Genomic DNA, 12,453 nt, shown 5'->3' with positions numbered 1-12,453 from the left:
ACAGGAAGCTTGCAGCCCCTCGCTGCCTGCAGACACAGAGCAGCCACACTAGAAGAGCGGCCTAAGCCGTAGGCGAAATGTGCTCATTCGCTTTGGCGCGACGTCGAACTATAAATAAGGCTGTCACTAGCGTGAGCGTCGTGTAAAGTCGGAAAAGTCATCTGCATGGGTGATTGCCAAGTTTGGGGAGCGTTTCGTAGTACGATCAGTGCAATGGGGACGCGGAAACTTGTTGTGTCCCAGTGTTTTGCAGTTGGACGACAAGAGTTTTACACAGTAGCAAAGAGCGAGGCACTGAGTTGGCATGAACAATGGAGAGCACAATGGGGCTCGAGATGTGCTTGTTACCTCAGGTGCTGTGTGGTTGTGGACAAGGAGTGAAATGGACCAATTTGTGACCGCCCTTTCAATTTAAGACGTTCAAAACAGACGGAATTTGCATTCGTAATACCAGAGCATCGAAACTACTTGGAACTCTTGTGTATATGAACGTGTCCGCGCCTTTGTATTCTGGTACCTTCGCCGCTACAAACCAACCAACCATCGTGTCCGTGCACATCAGAGTCGCAAAGAATGGAGAATATCCAGGCTTGGTCGTGTGTGTAGCTGTAGCTCAGTTGGCAGATCGTTCGCTTAGCGTGTGGACGGTCTCGGGTTCAAGCCCCGGCTCCTCCATGTTTTGTGGTCAGTGCATGGTATGTGTTGGTCGGGGCGAACATAAACGCACGCAAGAAGTTGCAAAACCAGCGTCACAGACTGATATGATGTATACTGTCATAAGGCGAGCAAGATGTATGTGTGAGGACCGGCTGTTATCGTGGTGTCATCGAGTGCAGATCTGTCTTAGGTATCACGGCTTAACGTCATTGAAGTCTAGAGGTGGACAACACGTTAGTCTTACTCAGAGCGGTGTCTGAACTCTATTTTCGACGTTATGCGTGCCACTTTCATTGTGGCCAACTACGATTCGATACAGAATGCACGAAACCTGAAAGACACCCTCACTGATACATAGAGAGTAGTGTTTGTCTGCGGAATAATGGGAGTGCAAGGGTCTGTGACGTTGATATGACTGTATGTAGCACTACTAGTTATCTGGCTGTAGCTCAGATGGTAGAGCGCTCGCATAGTGTGCGAGAGGTACTGGGATCGATACCCAGCGCCTCCAGAATTTTTAACACACCTACATGCGCACCTTGCCATGCAAGTGGAATAATTCCCAACCGGCAGAGGTGTGTAGGCAGATACAAGCGAACGATTAGCATCCACAATTGCGCCGATTTCACGTAAATCCCACTTAGTGTGCGAGAGGTACTGGGATCGATACCCAGCGCCTCCAGAATTTTTAACACACCTACATGCGCACCTTGCCATGCAAGTGGAATAATTCCCAACCGGCAGAGGTGTGTAGGCAGATACAAGCGAACGATTAGCATCCACAATTGCGCCGATTTCACGTAAATCCCACTGCACGTTGCCATTCTTTGCGTGCAGTCGGCTGCTACTGGTGTTGCTGGTTGTGACTTCTGATAACAGATGCCGTAGCAATCAATTCATGGAGTGAGTTGTATGTTTTGCGATAGTCTGACTCTGACAAGGAAGCACAGGTGATATAGGTGCGAACACAGGAAGCTTGCAGCCCCTCGCTGCCTGCAGACACAGAGCAGCCACACTAGAAGAGCGGCCTAAGCCGTAGGCGAAATGTGCTCATTCGCTTTGGCGCGACGTCGAACTATAAATAAGGCTGTCACTAGCGTGAGCGTTGCGTGAGCGTCGTGTAAAGTCGGAAAAGTCATCTGCATGGGTGATTGGCAAGTTTGGGGAGCGTTTCGTAGTACGATCAGTGCAATGGGGACGCGGATACTTGTTGTGTCCCAGTGTTTTGCAGTTGGACGACAAGAGTTTTACACAGTAGCAAAGAGCGAGGCACTGAGTTGGCATGAACAATGGAGAGCACAATGGGGCTCGAGATGTGCTTGTTACCTCAGGTGCTGTGTGATTGTGGACAAGGAGTGAAATGGACCAATTTGTGACCGCCCTTTCAATTTAAGACGTTCAAAACAGACGGAATTTGCATTCGTAATACCAGAGCATCGAAACTACTTGGAACTCTTGTGTGTATGAACGTGTCCGCGCCTTTGTATTCTGGTACCTTCGCCGCTACAAACCAACCAACCATCGTGTCCGTGCACATCAGAGTCGCAAAGAATGGAGAATAGCCAGGCTTGGTCGTGTGTGTAGCTGTAGCTCAGTTGGCAGATCATTCGCTTAGCATGTGGACGGTCTCGGGTTCAAGCCCCGGCTCCTCCATGTTTTGTGGTCAGTGCATGGTAAGTGTTGGTCGGGGCGAACATAAACGCACGCAAGAAGTTGCAAAACCAGCGTCACAGACTGATATGATGTATACTGTCATAAGGGGAGCAAGATGTAAGTGTGGGGACCGGCTGTTATCGTGGTGTCATCGAGTGCAGATCTGTCTTAGGTATCACGGCTTAACGTCATTGAAGTCTAGAGGTGGACAACACGTTCGTCTTACTCAGAGCGGTGTCTGAACTCTATTTTCGACGTTATGCGTGCCACTTTCATTGTGGCCAACTACGATTCGATACAGAATGCACGAAACCTGAAAGACACCCTCACTGATACATAGAGAGTAGTGTTTGTCTGCGGAATAATGGGAGTGCAAGGGTCTGTGACGTTGATATGACTGTATGTAGCACTACTAGTTATCGGGGGGGTGGGCGTAGAGGTACTGGGATCGATACCCAGCGCCTCCAGAATTTTTAACACACCTACATGCGCACCTTGCCATGCAAGTGGAATAATTCCCAACCGGCAGAGGTGTGTAGGCAGATACAAGCGAACGATTAGCATCCACAATTGCGCCGATTTCACGTAAATCCCACTGCACGTTGGCATTCTTTGCGTGCAGTCGGCTGCTACTGGTGTTGCTGGTTGTGACTGCTGATAACAGATGCCGTAGCAATCAATTCATGGAGTGAGTTGTATGTTTTGCGATAGTCTGTCTCTGACAAGGAAGCACAGGTGATATAGGTGCGAACACAGGAAGCTTGCAGCCCCTCGCTGCCTGCAGACACAGAGCAGCCACACTAGAAGAGCGGCCTAAGCAGTAGGCGAAATGTGCTCATTCGCTTTGGCGCGACGTCGAACTATAAATAAGGCTGTCACTAGCGTGAGCGTCGTGTAAAGTCGGAAAAGTCATCTGCATGGGTGATTGCCAAGTTTGGGGAGCGTTTCGTAGTACGATCAGTGCAATGGGGACGCGGAAACTTGTTGTGTCCCAGTGTTTTGCAGTTGGACGACAATAGTTTTACACAGTAGCAAAGAGCGAGGCACTGAGTTGGCATGAACAATGGAGAGCACAATGGGGCTCGAGATGTGCTTGTTACCTCAGGTGCTGTGTGATTGTGGACAAGGAGTGAAATGGACCAATTTGTGACCGCCCTTTCAATTTAAGACGTTCAAAACAGACGGAATTAGCATTCGTAATACCAGAGCATCGAAACTACTTGGAACTCTTGTGTATATGAACGTGTCCGCGCCTTTGTATTCTGGTACCTTCGCCGCTACAAACCAACCAACCATCGTGTCCGTGCACATCAGAGTCGCAAAGAATGGAGAATAGCCAGGCTTGGTCGTGTGTGTAGCTGTAGCTCAGTTGGCAGATCGTTCGCTTAGCGTGTGGACGGTCTCGGGTTCAAGCCCCGGATCCTCCATGTTTTGTGGTCAGTGCATGGTAAGTGTTGGTCGGGGCGAACATAAACGCACGCAAGAAGTTGCAAAACCAGCGTCACAGACTGATATGATGTATACTGTCATAAGGCGAGCAAGGTGTAAGTGTGGGGACCGGCTGTTATCGTGGTGTCATCGAGTGCAGATCTGTCTTAGGTATCACGGCTTAACGTCATTGAAGTCTAGAGGTGGACAACACGTTCGTCTTACTCAGAGCGGTGTCTGAACTCTATTTTCGACGTTATGCGTGCCACTTTCATTGTGGCCAACTACGATTCGATACAGAATGCACGAAACCTGAAAGACACCCTCACTGATACATAGAGAGTAGTGTTTGTCTGCGGAATAATGGGAGTGCAAGGGTCTGTGACGTTGATATGACTGTATGTAGCACTACTAGTCATCGGAGGGGGGGGGGGTTGGGCGTAGCTCAGATGGTAGAGCGCTCGCTTAGTGTGCGAGAGGTACTGGGATCGATACCCAGCGCCTCCAGAATTTTTAACACACCTACATGCGCACCTTGCCATGCAAGTGGAATAATTCCCAACCGGCAGAGGTGTGTAGGCAGATACAAGCGAACGATTAGCATCCACAATTGCGCCGATTTCACGTAAATCCCACTTAGTGTGCGAGAGGTACTGGGATCGATACCCAGCGCCTCCAGAATTTTTAACACACCTACATGCGCACCTTGCCATGCAAGTGGAATAATTCCCAACCGGCAGAGGTGTGTAGGCAGATACAAGCGAACGATTAGCATCCACAATTGCGCCGATTTCATGTAAATCCCACTGCACGTTGCCATTCTTTGCGTGCAGTCGGCTGCTACTGGTGTTGCTGGTTGTGACTGCTGATAACAGATGCCGTAGCAATCAATTCATGGAGTGAGTTGTATGTTTTGCGATAGTCTGACTCTGACAAGGAAGCACAGGTGATATAGGTGCGAACACAGGAAGCTTGCAGCCCCTCGCTGCCTGCAGACACAGAGCAGCCACACTAGAAGAGCGGCCTAAGCCGTAGGCGAAATGTGCTCATTCGCTTTGGCGCGACGTCGAACTATAAATAAGGCTGTCACTAGCGTGAGCGTTGCGTGAGCGTCGTGTAAAGTCGGAAAAGTCATCTGCATGGGTGATTGCCATGTTTGGGGAGCGTTTCGTAGTACGATCAGTGCAATGGGGACGCGGAAACTTGTTGTGTCCCAGTGTTTTGCAGTTGGACGACAAGAGTTTTACACAGTAGCAAAGAGCGAGGCACTGAGTTGGCATGAACAATGGAGAGCACAATGGGGCTCGAGATGTGCTTGTTACCTCAGGTGCTGTGTGATTGTGGACAAGGAGTGAAATGGACCAATTTGTGACCGCCCTTTCAATTTAAGACGTTCAAAACAGACGGAATTTGCATTCGTAATACCAGAGCATCGAAACTACTTGGAACTCTTGTGTGTATGAACGTGTCCGCGCCTTTGTATTCTGGTACCTTCGCCGCTACAAACCAACCAACCATCGTGTCCGTGCACATCAGAGTCGCAAAGAATGGAGAATAGCCAGGCTTGGTCGTGTGTGTAGCTGTAGCTCAGTTGGCAGATCGTTCGCTTAGCGTGTGGACGGTCTCGGGTTCAAGCCCCGGCTCCTCCATGTTTTGTGGTCAGTGCATGGTAAGTGTTGGTCGGGGCGAACATAAACGCACGCAAGAAGTTGCAAAACCAGCGTCACAGACTGATATGATGTATACTGTCATAAGGAGAGCAAGATGTAAGTGTGGGGACCGGCTGTTATCGTGGTGTCATCGAGTGCAGATCTGTCTTAGGTATCACGGCTTAACGTCATTGAAGTCTAGAGGTGGACAACACGTTCGTCTTACTCAGAGCGGTGTCTGAACTCTATTTTCGACGTTATGCGTGCCACTTTCATTGTGGCCAACTACGATTCGATACAGAATGCACGAAACCTGAAAGACACCCTCACTGATACATAGAGAGTAGTGTTTGTCTGCGGAATAATGGGAGTGCAAGGGTCTGTGACGTTGATATGACTGTATGTAGCACTACTAGTTATCGGGGGGTGGGCGTAGCTCAGATGGTAGAGCGCTCGCTTAGTGTGCGAGAGGTACTGGGATCGATACCCAGCGCCTCCAGAATTTTTAACACACCTACATGCGCACCTTGCCATGCAAGTGGAATAATTCCCAACCGGCAGAGGTGTGTAGGCAGATACAAGCGAACGATTAGCATCCACAATTGCGCCGATTTCACGTAAATCCCACTTAGTGTGCGAGAGGTACTGGGATCGATACCCAGCGCCTCCAGAATTTTTAACACACCTACATGCGCACCTTGCCATGCAAGTGGAATAATTCCCAACCGGCAGAGGTGTGTAGGCAGATACAAGCGAACGATTAGCATCCACAATTGCGCCGATTTCACGTAAATCCCACTGCACGTTGCCATTCTTTGCGTGCAGTCGGCTGCTACTGGTGTTGCTGGTTATGACTGCTGATAACAGATGCCGTAGCAATCAATTCATGGAGTGAGTTGTATGTTTTGCGATAGTCTGACTCTGACAAGGAAGCACAGGTGATATAGGTGCGAACACAGGAAGCTTGCAGCCCCTCGCTGCCTGCAGACACAGAGCAGCCACACTAGAAGAGCGGCCTAAGCCGTAGGCGAAATGTGCTCATTCGCTTTGGCGCGACGTCGAACTATAAATAAGGCTGTCACTAGCGTGAGCGTCGTGTAAAGTCGGAAAAGTCATCTGCATGGGTGATTGCCAAGTTTGGGGAGCGTTTCGTAGTACGATCAGTGCAATGGGGACGCGGAAACTTGTTGTGTCCCAGTGTTTTGCAGTTGGACGACAATAGTTTTACACAGTAGCAAAGAGCGAGGCACTGAGTTGGCATGAACAATGGAGAGCACAATGGGGCTCGAGATGTGCTTGTTACCTCAGGTGCTGTGTGATTGTGGACAAGGAGTGAAATGGACCAATTTGTGACCGCCCTTTCAATTTAAGACGTTCAAAACAGACGGAATTAGCATTCGTAATACCAGAGCATCGAAACTACTTGGAACTCTTGTGTATATGAACGTGTCCGCGCCTTTGTATTCTGGTACCTTCGCCGCTACAAACCAACCAACCATCGTGTCCGTGCACATCAGAGTCGCAAAGAATGGAGAATAGCCAGGCTTGGTCGTGTGTGTAGCTGTAGCTCAGTTGGCAGATCGTTCGCTTAGCGTGTGGACGGTCTCGGGTTCAAGCCCCGGATCCTCCATGTTTTGTGGTCAGTGCATGGTAAGTGTTGGTCGGGGCGAACATAAACGCACGCAAGAAGTTGCAAAACCAGCGTCACAGACTGATATGATGTATACTGTCATAAGGCGAGCAAGATGTAAGTGTGGGGACCGGCTGTTATCGTGGTGTCATCGAGTGCAGATCTGTCTTAGGTATCACGGCTTAACGTCATTGAAGTCTAGAGGTGGACAACACGTTCGTCTTACTCAGAGCGGTGTCTGAACTCTATTTTCGACGTTATGCGTGCCACTTTCATTGTGGCCAACTACGATTCGATACAGAATGCACGAAACCTGAAAGACACCCTGAGATGCCGTAGCAATCAATTCATGGAGTGAGTTGTATGTTTTGCGATAGTCTGACTCTGACAAGGAAGCACAGGTGATATAGGTGCGAACACAGGAAGCTTGCAGCCCCTCGCTGCCTGCAGACACAGAGCAGCCACACTAGAAGAGCGGCCTAAGCCGTAGGCGAAATGTGCTCATTCGCTTTGGCGCGACGTCGAACTATAAATAAGGCTGTCACTAGCGTGAGCGTCGTGTAAAGTCGGAAAAGTCATCTGCATGGGTGATTGCCATGTTTGGGGAGCGTTTCGTAGTACGATCAGTGCAATGGGGACGCGGAAACTTGTTGTGTCCCAGTGTTTTGCAGTTGGACGACAAGAGTTTTACACAGTAGCAAAGAGCGAGGCACTGAGTTGGCATGAACAATGGAGAGCACAATGGGGCTCGAGATGTGCTTGTTACCTCAGGTGCTGTGTGATTGTGGACAAGGAGTGAAATGGACCAATTTGTGACCGCCCTTTCAATTTAAGACGTTCAAAACAGACGGAATTTGCATTCGTAATACCAGAGCATCGAAACTACTTGGAACTCTTGTGTGTATGAACGTGTCCGCGCCTTTGTATTCTGGTACCTTCGCCGCTACAAACCAACCAACCATCGTGTCCGTGCACATCAGAGTCGCAAAGAATGGAGAATAGCCAGGCTTGGTCGTGTGTGTAGCTGTAGCTCAGTTGGCAGATCGTTCGCTTAGCGTGTGGACGGTCTCGGGTTCAAGCCCCGGCTCCTCCATGTTTTGTGGTCAGTGCATGGTAAGTGTTGGTCGGGGCGACCATAAACGCACGCAAGAAGTTGCAAAACCAGCGTCACAGACTGATATGATGTATACTGTCATAAGGAGAGCAAGATGTAAGTGTGGGGACCGGCTGTTATCGTGGTGTCATCGAGTGCAGATCTGTCTTAGGTATCACGGCTTAACGTCATTGAAGTCTAGAGGTGGACAACACGTTCGTCTTACTCAGAGCGGTGTCTGAACTCTATTTTCGACGTTATGCGTGCCACTTTCATTGTGGCCAACTACGATTCGATACAGAATGCACGAAACCTGAAAGACACCCTCACTGATACATAGAGAGTAGTGTTTGTCTGCGGAATAATGGGAGTGCAAGGGTCTGTGACGTTGATATGACTGTATGTAGCACTACTAGTTATCGGGGGGTGGGCGTACCTCAGATGGTAGAGCGCTCGCTTAGTGTGCGAGAGGTACTGGGATCGATACCCAGCGCCTCCAGAATTTTTAACACACCTACATGCGCACCTTGCCATGCAAGTGGAATAATTCCCAACCGGCAGAGGTGTGTAGGCAGATACAAGCGAACGATTAGCATCCACAATTGCGCCGATTTCACGTAAATCCCACTTACTGTGCGAGAGGTACTGGGATCGATACCCAGCGCCTCCAGAATTTTTAACACACCTACATGCGCACCTTGCCATGCAAGTGGAATAATTCCCAACCGGCAGAGGTGTGTAGGCAGATACAAGCGAACGATTAGCATCCACAATTGCGCCGATTTCACGTAAATCCCACTGCACGTTGCCATTCTTTGCGTGCAGTCGGCTGCTACTGGTGTTGCTGGTTGTGACTGCTGATAACAGATGCCGTAGCAATCAATTCATGGAGTGAGTTGTATGTTTTGCGATAGTCTGACTCTGACAAGGAAGCACAGGTGATATAGGTGCGAACACAGGAAGCTTGCAGCCCCTCGCTGCCTGCAGACACAGAGCAGCCACACTAGAAGAGCGGCCTAAGCCGTAGGCGAAATGTGCTCATTCGCTTTGGCGCGACGTCGAACTATAAATAAGGCTGTCACTAGCGTGAGCGTTGCGTGAGCGTCGTGTAAAGTCGGAAAAGTCATCTGCATGGGTGATTGCCATGTTTGGGGAGCGTTTCGTAGTACGATCAGTGCAATGGGGACGCGGAAACTTGTTGTGTCCCAGTGTTTTGCAGTTGGCGACAAGAGTTTTACACAGTAGCAAAGAGCGAGGCACTGAGTTGGCATGAACAATGGAGAGCACAATGGGGCTCGAGATGTGCTTGTTACCTCAGGTGCTGTGTGATTGTGGACAAGGAGTGAAATGGACCAATTTGTGACCGCCCTTTCAATTTAAGACGTTCAAAACAGACGGAATTTGCATTCGTAATACCAGAGCATCGAAACTACTTGGAACTCTTGTGTGTATGAACGTGTCCGCGCCTTTGTATTCTGGTACCTTCGCCGCTACAAACCAACCAACCATCGTGTCCGTGCACATCAGAGTCGCAAAGAATGGAGAATAGCCAGGCTTGGTCGTGTGTGTAGCTGTAGCTCAGTTGGCAGATCATTCGCTTAGCATGTGGACGGTCTCGGGTTCAAGCCCCGGCTCCTCCATGTTTTGTGGTCAGTGCATGGTAAGTGTTGGTCGGGGCGAACATAAACGCACGCAAGAAGTTGCAAAACCAGCGTAACAGACTGATATGATGTATACTGTCATAAGGAGAGCAAGATGTAAGTGTGGGGACCGGCTGTTATCGTGGTGTCATCGAGTGCAGATCTGTCTTAGGTATCACGGCTTAACGTCATTGAAGTCTAGAGGTGGACAACACGTTCGTCTTACTCAGAGCGGTGTCTGAACTCTATTTTCGACGTTATGCGTGCCACTTTCATTGTGGCCAACTACGATTCGATACAGAATGCACGAAACCTGAAAGACACCCTCACTGATACATAGAGAGTAGTGTTTGTCTGCGGAATAATGGGAGTGCAAGGGTCTGTGACGTTGATATGACTGTATGTAGCACTACTAGTTATCGGAGGTGGGGAGGGTGGGCGTAGCTCAGATGGTAGAGCGCTCGCTTAGTGTGCGAGAGGTACTGGGATCGATACCCAGCGCCTCCAGAATTTTTAACACACCTACATGCGCACCTTGCCATGCAAGTGGAATAATTCCCAACCGGCAGAGGTGTGTAGGCAGATACAAGCGAACGATTAGCATCCACAATTGCGCCGATTTCACGTAAATCCCACTGCACGTTGGCATTCTTTGCGTGCAGTCGGCTGCTACTGGTGTTGCTGGTTGTGACTGCTGATAACAGATGCCGTAGCAATCAATTCATGGAGTGAGTTGTATGTTTTGCGATAGTCTGTCTCTGACAAGGAAGCACAGGTGATATAGGTGCGAACACAGGAAGCTTGCAGCCCCTCGCTGCCTGCAGACACAGAGCAGCCACACTAGAAGAGCGGCCTAAGCAGTAGGCGAAATGTGCTCATTCGCTTTGGCGCGACGTCGAACTATAAATAAGGCTGTCACTAGCGTGAGCGTCGTGTAAAGTCGGAAAAGTCATCTGCATGGGTGATTGCCATGTTTGGGGAGCGTTTCGTAGTACGATCAGTGCAATGGGGACGCGGAAACTTGTTGTGTCCCAGTGTTTTGCAGTTGGACGACAAGAGTTTTACACAGTAGCAAAGAGCGAGGCACTGAGTTGGCATGAACAATGGAGAGCACAATGGGGCTCGAGATGTGCTTGTTACCTCAGGTGCTGTGTGATTGTGGACAAGGAGTGAAATGGACCAATTTGTGACCGCCCTTTCAATTTAAGACGTTCAAAACAGACGGAATTTGCATTCGTAATACCAGAGCATCGAAACTACTTGGAACTCTTGTGTGTATGAACGTGTCCGCGCCTTTGTATTCTGGTACCTTCGCCGCTACAAACCAACCAACCATCGTGTCCGTGCACATCAGAGTCGCAAAGAATGGAGAATAGCCAGGCTTGGTCGTGTGTGTAGCTGTAGCTCAGTTGGCAGATCGTTCGCTTAGCGTGTGGACGGTCTCGGGTTCAAGCCCCGGCTCCTCCATGTTTTGTGGTCAGTGCATGGTAAGTGTTGGTCGGGGCGAACATAAACGCACGCAAGAAGTTGCAAAACCAGCGTCACAGACTGATATGATGTATACTGTCATAAGGAGAGCAAGATGTAAGTGTGGGGACCGGCTGTTATCGTGGTGTCATCGAGTGCAGATCTGTCTTAGGTATCACGGCTTAACGTCATTGAAGTCTAGAGGTGGACAACACGTTCGTCTTACTCAGAGCGGTGTCTGAACTCTATTTTCGACGTTATGCGTGCCACTTTCATTGTGGCCAACTACGATTCGATACAGAATGCACGAAACCTGAAAGACACCCTCACTGATACATAGAGAGTAGTGTTTGTCTGCGGAATAATGGGAGTGCAAGGGTCTGTGACGTTGATATGACTGTATGTAGCACTACTAGTTATCGGGGGGTGGGCGTAGCTCAGATGGTAGAGCGCTCGCTTAGTGTGCGAGAGGTACTGCGATCGATACCCAGCGCCTCCAGAATTTTTAACACACCTACATGCGCACCTTGCCATGCAAGTGGAATAATTCCCAACCGGCAGAGGTGTGTAGGCAGATACAAGCGAACGATTAGCATCCACAATTGCGCCGATTTCACGTAAATCCCACTTAGTGTGCGAGAGGTACTGGGATCGATACCCAGCGCCTCCAGAATTTTTAACACACCTACATGCGCACCTTGCCATGCAAGTGGAATAATTCCCAACCGGCAGAGGTGTGTAGGCAGATACAAGCGAACGATTAGCATCCACAATTGCGCCGATTTCACGTAAATCCCACTGCACGTTGCCATTCTTTGCGTGCAGTCGGCTGCTACTGGTGTTGCTGGTTATGACTGCTGATAACAGATGCCGTAGCAATCAATTCATGGAGTGAGTTGTATGTTTTGCGATAGTCTGACTCTGACAAGGAAGCACAGGTGATATAGGTGCGAACACAGGAAGCTTGCAGCCCCTCGCTGCCTGCAGACACAGAGCAGCCACACTAGAAGAGCGGCCTAAGCCGTAGGCGAAATGTGCTCATTCGCTTTGGCGCGACGTCGAACTATAAATAAGGCTGTCACTAGCGTGAGCGTCGTGTAAAGTCGGAAAAGTCATCTGCATGGGTGATTGCCAAGTTTGGGGAGCGTTTCGTAGTACGATCAGTGCAATGGGGACGCGGAAACTTGTTGTGTCCCAGTGTTTTGCAGTTGGACGACAATAGTTTTACACAGTAGC

At 49.6% G+C, this 12,453-nt stretch overlaps 2 non-coding genes across 2 annotated transcripts; both read left to right on the top strand.

The window, feature by feature from the left end:
- Nucleotides 1–5,812: 5,812 nt before the first annotated feature.
- On the top strand, nt 5,813–5,886 carry Trnat-agu (transfer RNA threonine (anticodon AGU)). Its single transcript has one exon. It is a non-coding gene; the product is annotated as a tRNA-Thr (tRNA).
- A 4,297-nt stretch (nt 5,887–10,183) lies between these two features.
- Trnat-agu (transfer RNA threonine (anticodon AGU)) lies at nt 10,184–10,257 on the top strand. Its single transcript has one exon. It is a non-coding gene; the product is annotated as a tRNA-Thr (tRNA).
- Nucleotides 10,258–12,453: the final 2,196 nt, after the last annotated feature.

Source organism: Schistocerca gregaria, unplaced genomic scaffold, assembly GCF_023897955.1.
Source record: "Schistocerca gregaria isolate iqSchGreg1 unplaced genomic scaffold, iqSchGreg1.2 ptg000180l, whole genome shotgun sequence".
In the NCBI taxonomy this organism is placed as follows: domain Eukaryota; kingdom Metazoa; phylum Arthropoda; class Insecta; order Orthoptera; family Acrididae; genus Schistocerca; species Schistocerca gregaria.
The sequence above is the reverse complement of the archived record's forward strand: the minus strand, read 5'-3'. Positions and strand labels throughout refer to the sequence as shown.